Genomic DNA, 5,995 nt, shown 5'->3' on the forward strand with positions numbered 1-5,995 from the left:
GCTGGATGAATGGGCAGATGCTTCTGAGAGCTCTATCATGCTTATCACTGGACCTCTTAAAAAACAAGGAAACAAACAAAAAAAAACCAAAAACAAACCAAAAAACTGTGAAATTGAATACATTTCAAAAACTGTAGGAGACATTCAGTTGTTAAGTTGGCTTTAGGAGTTGCACCACAGTATCAGCCATTTAAAGCAGTAATGGTGAGAAACAAGCAATACTAAAATTCCTTCTCTGAGCAAGGAGTTAAGTTAAGAAATGCAAGCAAATGCCTTTCTAGGCTTCATCTTCCCCAAGAGGCTACACATATAACCTCACAACCTACATGTTCTCAGAAATGAAACATTTCCTGGTTCTAGACAGTTTAAACCAGATCAGGCTTTACCTTTAAAAAGGTATAATTCTACACTTAGACAAGGGCATCTGAGATGCAGAAGAGTCCTCTCCAAACACATCTGCTGCTCCACTAGGGAAGATAGTTCAGTGTTGGGTCTCTGAAGCACCACCATAAATGGAGTCAACACCACACATCAGAGAAGTAAAATACCCTCACGATGGGAGTCCAAATGTTCTTCTTCAGTTTTGAGACACAGACTATGTCTTAACATATGGGAGGTCCAGGACCAAAATCTGTTTTCCAAGCCAGAGATAGGATTTGAATGCATATGAAAATAACATAGATGAGTGTGATAGATGAGCTAGTGCAGCCCTATCACAAGGGCTACTGCTGCTGTGACACCAGAAACTGAACCTGCACTTTGTGTAGTAACTTATATTCCAACATATAGTACATGATATTCACTATCTTTAATCTTCTTTTTGCTGAAATGAAAACACTTGTAGGATTTACAGCAACTGTCAAACTGGGGGAAAAAAAAAATAGTATATATTATTTTACTCTTGCTTTATTTACTCTGTTGTTTTTTTAGTTGGAACTGACCAACTACATGTCATCAAAATCTAGGACACTACTGAGTTATACATTTTAAAACACTTTTTTCCACATCACATTTTTCCTATACATAATATGAATTAATATAACCAAATCTCTGAATGCATAACTCTCCAACAGCACATTATACCCTATTGTCTCCAAGTTTTCTCAAATGTATTTGGAGGAGGCAGATGTCTCAAATCATAGCCTCTTTCTATATGGCCTCATAAAGTATTTAAAATACAGTGAGGTTTTTTTAATAGAATAGAAAAAAACACTCTATTCATCCACTTACCACTCACAAAACTCGTACAACTAAACAGTTTTAGGCTAATATTTCCTGGAGCCTTCCTCGATCCCTCTTGTTGAGCACAAACCAGTTTGGCATATAATGTCCCGTCTGGAACAGGCACATGGTTGCATGACCTCCACATTCAGAGAGGGAGAGCATCTTCCCATTTCCATCATGTCTGATGGACAGTATTCAATTTGTTTGTGTTCTTCACATGGGAAAATGCCTACTTTGTTTATATTGTTAAAATACTTCAATATGGAAAGTACTAGTCCAGTCAAATTTGGAATTTAGAAATTAATAAAAAAAAGGTCATAAATTGATCAGAGTACTTGACAATGAGATTAATACTTTAAATCCTGAAGCAATTTGATTTGGTTCTCTGAACTGTGAGTATATACCTTAAGAAAACAGATTTTGGAAGCTCTTATGGTTGTTTATGTCTTTAGTCTAATTCTCCTGATATTGACAATTCGTTTTTTCAAATAATAGCTAGTAACAAAATAGGTAAAAAACTGAATTTTTATTAAAATATTTATACTATCCTGGTGCTTAGTTATCTTGGATAAAAGCATTTCATTTAGCATTAGGGTACAGATTAGGCAGTTTTTATACAAAACTTTAGTAAAACACAGGAATAATGAAAAAAAATTGTTCAAATTTAGCGGAATAAAGTGCCAAACATGTGATGTCCACAGTGCCAGAGTGAGCCTATCACCATCAGCAGGCTTGTAATGTCTCATGAAGAATAAAAGGCAATATTAGGTTCTTCTGTCATTGGCACACCAGAAACAGATTAACAGCTACTCTGATTATTTAAAAGATTTTATTTATCCACATTAAAAGTATGTTTCACTTACTCCTTAATGATAAAGGGTCGTTACAATAATATCTTGGTTATTTTATTCAAGTTAGAGGACCAATGTGTTAAACCTGACTTGTTGCATGACATAATTCTGGTGCAGAAAATAACAGCAATCTAAGGTCTCCAGCAGAAGAGAACTGGTGTATGCCCTCCAAAGATTTGGCACTTGGGATCAAACTCCCTTGAATCAGTTCAGTTTATATAATTGAACCACTGAAATGTTTTAGAACAAAAAAAAACCAAAACCAACACACTCCTTTTGCTGCACTACTAGGAGAAAATATAAACACAGGTTAAAGGCTCCTGTTTTTCACAGGTGGGATTGTCTGGGGAGGTGCACTTTTTCACAAGGGAATTTACACACAGGCCAAGGAAGCCACAGCACAACAATTTGGGCAGGAGAGTGGGAGTTTTTAACAAATCAGTAAAATAACTGTGTCTGTTTGTAGTTATTGGGCTGTTGTGCTTTTTGCTTAGTAGGTCAACACTCTGTCGTCTTACTAATTTGTGTCTGGGCCTATCACGCAAAGGCTGTTGCTTCACAGACGGTTTCAATCAGAGCACTCAAACCAGCAAAATAGGACATCCTGGTCAGAATTACTTTCTCAACCTCATTTTGAACTGTTGCTTTTTCAATCAGTCTTGGAAGATTTCATTGTGAGGCACCCCTTGTAGCACTCACATTTCACTTGACATAACAGTTTTATGTAGGAAAAGTGCATGTTCAGTCACAGAGTAAACCAGGATACAAAATACTATTAATCAAATAAATCACTTTAATCAAGGGTCATGTGTTATGAGACAAAAATATCTAACATAGTATTTTTTTTTCTTATTTTATTTCTAGTAATGATATTCTATAACAATTACAATAACCACTCCCAACCTCTCTGAGGCTGAACTCTGTGACAAGCTGACTTTGCATTTCCCTGGTCAAACTGGACAAAACAATTCAAAGCAAATCTGAAGCAGCCCAAAATAGAAAAGAAGTTTTCTTTTCCTTTAAGAAATTTCTCCCTCTTACAAAAAAACAAAGAACTTTTATTTTGTGTTTTTATCTGTAAGATTTTACCAGTGAATTTCAAAACAAAATGTTTTTGCAAAGAAAAATAATAAAACATTTAATTTTGAAACCTTTGAAATGAAACATTCAGTTTTTATGGTTTTTACAAAATTATTCCCTAACAGTTGCACAAATATTCAAGTAGTTTCAACTGAAAACGTATCTGTGGTTTTCAGTGAATGAAATATCCATCAAAACTTTTTTTTCCAGCTCTTTCTTTTACTATTCCGCTCTTTCCCCAGTTATTTCAGGCAGAGGATTCTTCTCACCTCCACAATCTCTAACAGAAATGAATCCTCCTCAGATTTCAACATTTTATATAACCAATCAACCAAAGTTAAACTTCTTGCTGAAAAAAAACTTAAGACATTCTTTCAAATAAATAAGAATTTATACTTGCAATATTTTAATATAATAAACAATCAGCTCTTCCGTCCTTAGTAAGGTAAGTATATGTACATGTCAACCTGAAGAGGTTGAAGATAAATTTTTTTCTAGTTCTGTTTGTGCTTCAGTGATATTTTCAGTTGTTAACCAGGTTATTCAACATTTAATCTTAAAAACTCATCCTGAAGAGACATTGATGAGACATGTTTTGACTTTGCTGTGTGATTTTATACCTCGCAAAATAGGATTGTTTTTCAGTTCTGTGTGAAATCATCACAGATGCAGTTTCTACTATAACATCCATACTGAGGACAAGTCACTAAATGAGTGAATTATTATTTTTAGCTATGGATCATGGTATATACTGAATGCATTATGTTTATTTGTAATGAAAGTAGTTACGCTATTGATACATAAAAGGGGGGGAAAAGCTTAACTATTAAATATTTTAATTTTGACTTCGAGCACTAAAACTCACATTTTATTCCTATACATATGCAGTTCTGTATTGTACCCCAGGTTATAAATCATAGAATGATAGACTAATTTGGGTTGGAAAGGGGCTTTAAAGGTAATCTAATTCAATCCCCCTGCAGTAAGCCCGGGCATCATCAACCAGATCAGGATGCTCAGAGTCCCATTCAATCTGATCTTGCATGTTTCCAGGGATGGGTCATGTACTGCCCCTCTGGGTAACTGTTCCAGTGTTTCACCACCCTCATCGTAAAAAAGTTCTTCTTCATATCTAGTCTAAATCTACTCTTTTTAAATTTAAAAAAATTACCCCTTGTCCTGTCGCAACAGACCCTGCTTAATATTGGTCCCCATCTTCTTGTAGGCCCCTTTTAAGTATTGAAAGGCTGCAATGAGGTCTCGCTGGAGCCTTCTCTTCTCCAGGCTGAACAACCCCTACTCACTCAGCCTGCCTTCATATGAGAGGTGCTCCAGCCTCCTGATCATTTTACTAGCTGTTCTCTAGAATTGTTCCAACAGGTCCATGTTTTCCCTGTGCTGAGGACTCCAGAAATGGATACAGTGCTCCATGTGGGGTGTCATAAGAGCAGAGTAGAGGGGCAGAATCACCTCCCTTGGCCTGATGACCACACTCCTTTTGATGCAGCCCAGAATACAATTGGTTTTCTGGGCTGCAAGTGCATGTTGCCTGCTCATGTCCAGCTTTTCATCCACCAGTACCCACAGGTACTTCTCCACAGGGCTGCTCTCAATCCCTTCATCCCCCAGACAGTACTGGTACTGGAGGTTGTCCTAACCCACTTGCAGGACCTTGCACTTGGCCTTGTTGAACCTCATGAGGTTTACACAGGCCCACTTCTTGAGCTTGTCCATGTCCCTCTAGATGGCATGCTGGTTCTCAGGTGTGTCAACCACACCACTCAGCTTGGTGTCATCTGCAAACTTGCTGAAGCTGCACTTGACCCCACTGTCTATGTCATTAATGAAGATATGAAAGTGTATTGGTCCCAAGAAGACCCTGAGGGACACCACTTCCACCAATTCTATCTGGGCATCATTGCATTTAGGTTGTAGGCATCATTCCACAGTGGTTGCCAAAGGATGTGGGTGTTCTCAGTTGTACTGTCGATACAGATGGCAGCCAACTTCAGAAATTCATAATCTGTCTGGTTTTCTTGTAGTTCATGTCAGCAGACGATCAAAAGACATCAGCACAACTAGTAGAGAGGCTGCCTTTCTGGTGCTGCCTGGCTCACTAGCTACTGTGGATACTGTGGTTACACAATTGGCATCATCTCAACTTTTATCTTCTGTGGTTACATTTAATGATGCTGCCTTGGTCGCTAGCTACTGGGCAGCTTTGGTGCCTTCTCAATTTACTGTGAGGAGTTACTACTTCTGCTGCACTTTTTATTTGGTGAGCTACTGGCAGGATCCTGCTGTGGTCCAAATCTTGGGATTTCCTCTTGGCCAGATGTGTTGCTGCAAAGTTTTTCTTCATTTGGAGTTTCAGAACTCAATCTGACATCAGTGCACTCACTGATGATGGATGTAACTGAAATATATTTTTTATAAGGGATTTATGGTATTTAGGAGTTTCAAAGGTACATAGAGGAGTTAGACAGCCATTTTCTGGTGTTTTCTTGTGCAGTGACTCCTCTCTAATTCTTTGTGGTTTCTCTAAAGTCAACCATTTCTTGTTACAGTAGCAACACAGCTTTCTGCAGTAACCTGTTGAACCCAAGTTTCTGAATATTCAGCTCTCTAGACTGGGGCTTTCATACAGATTTAACAAGCTGTTTCGTCTTTTTTGAATGCTTTGCAAGAATGCTGCTGAATAGTCCATGTCTACAATCAGGGTGTAACAAGGAACCAATAGATGGTTTGAGAAAGTGACCTCTCTAGGACCTGAGTTATGACAGGGAGTAATTCACTAGTTAAGTAATTCAGTTATACTCAGACCATTTTTAAATTAATTT

The sequence above is a fragment of the Chaetura pelagica genome, unplaced genomic scaffold (genome assembly GCF_000747805.2).
Source record: "Chaetura pelagica isolate M959 unplaced genomic scaffold, ChaPel_1.0 scaffold546, whole genome shotgun sequence".
In the NCBI taxonomy this organism is placed as follows: domain Eukaryota; kingdom Metazoa; phylum Chordata; class Aves; order Apodiformes; family Apodidae; genus Chaetura; species Chaetura pelagica.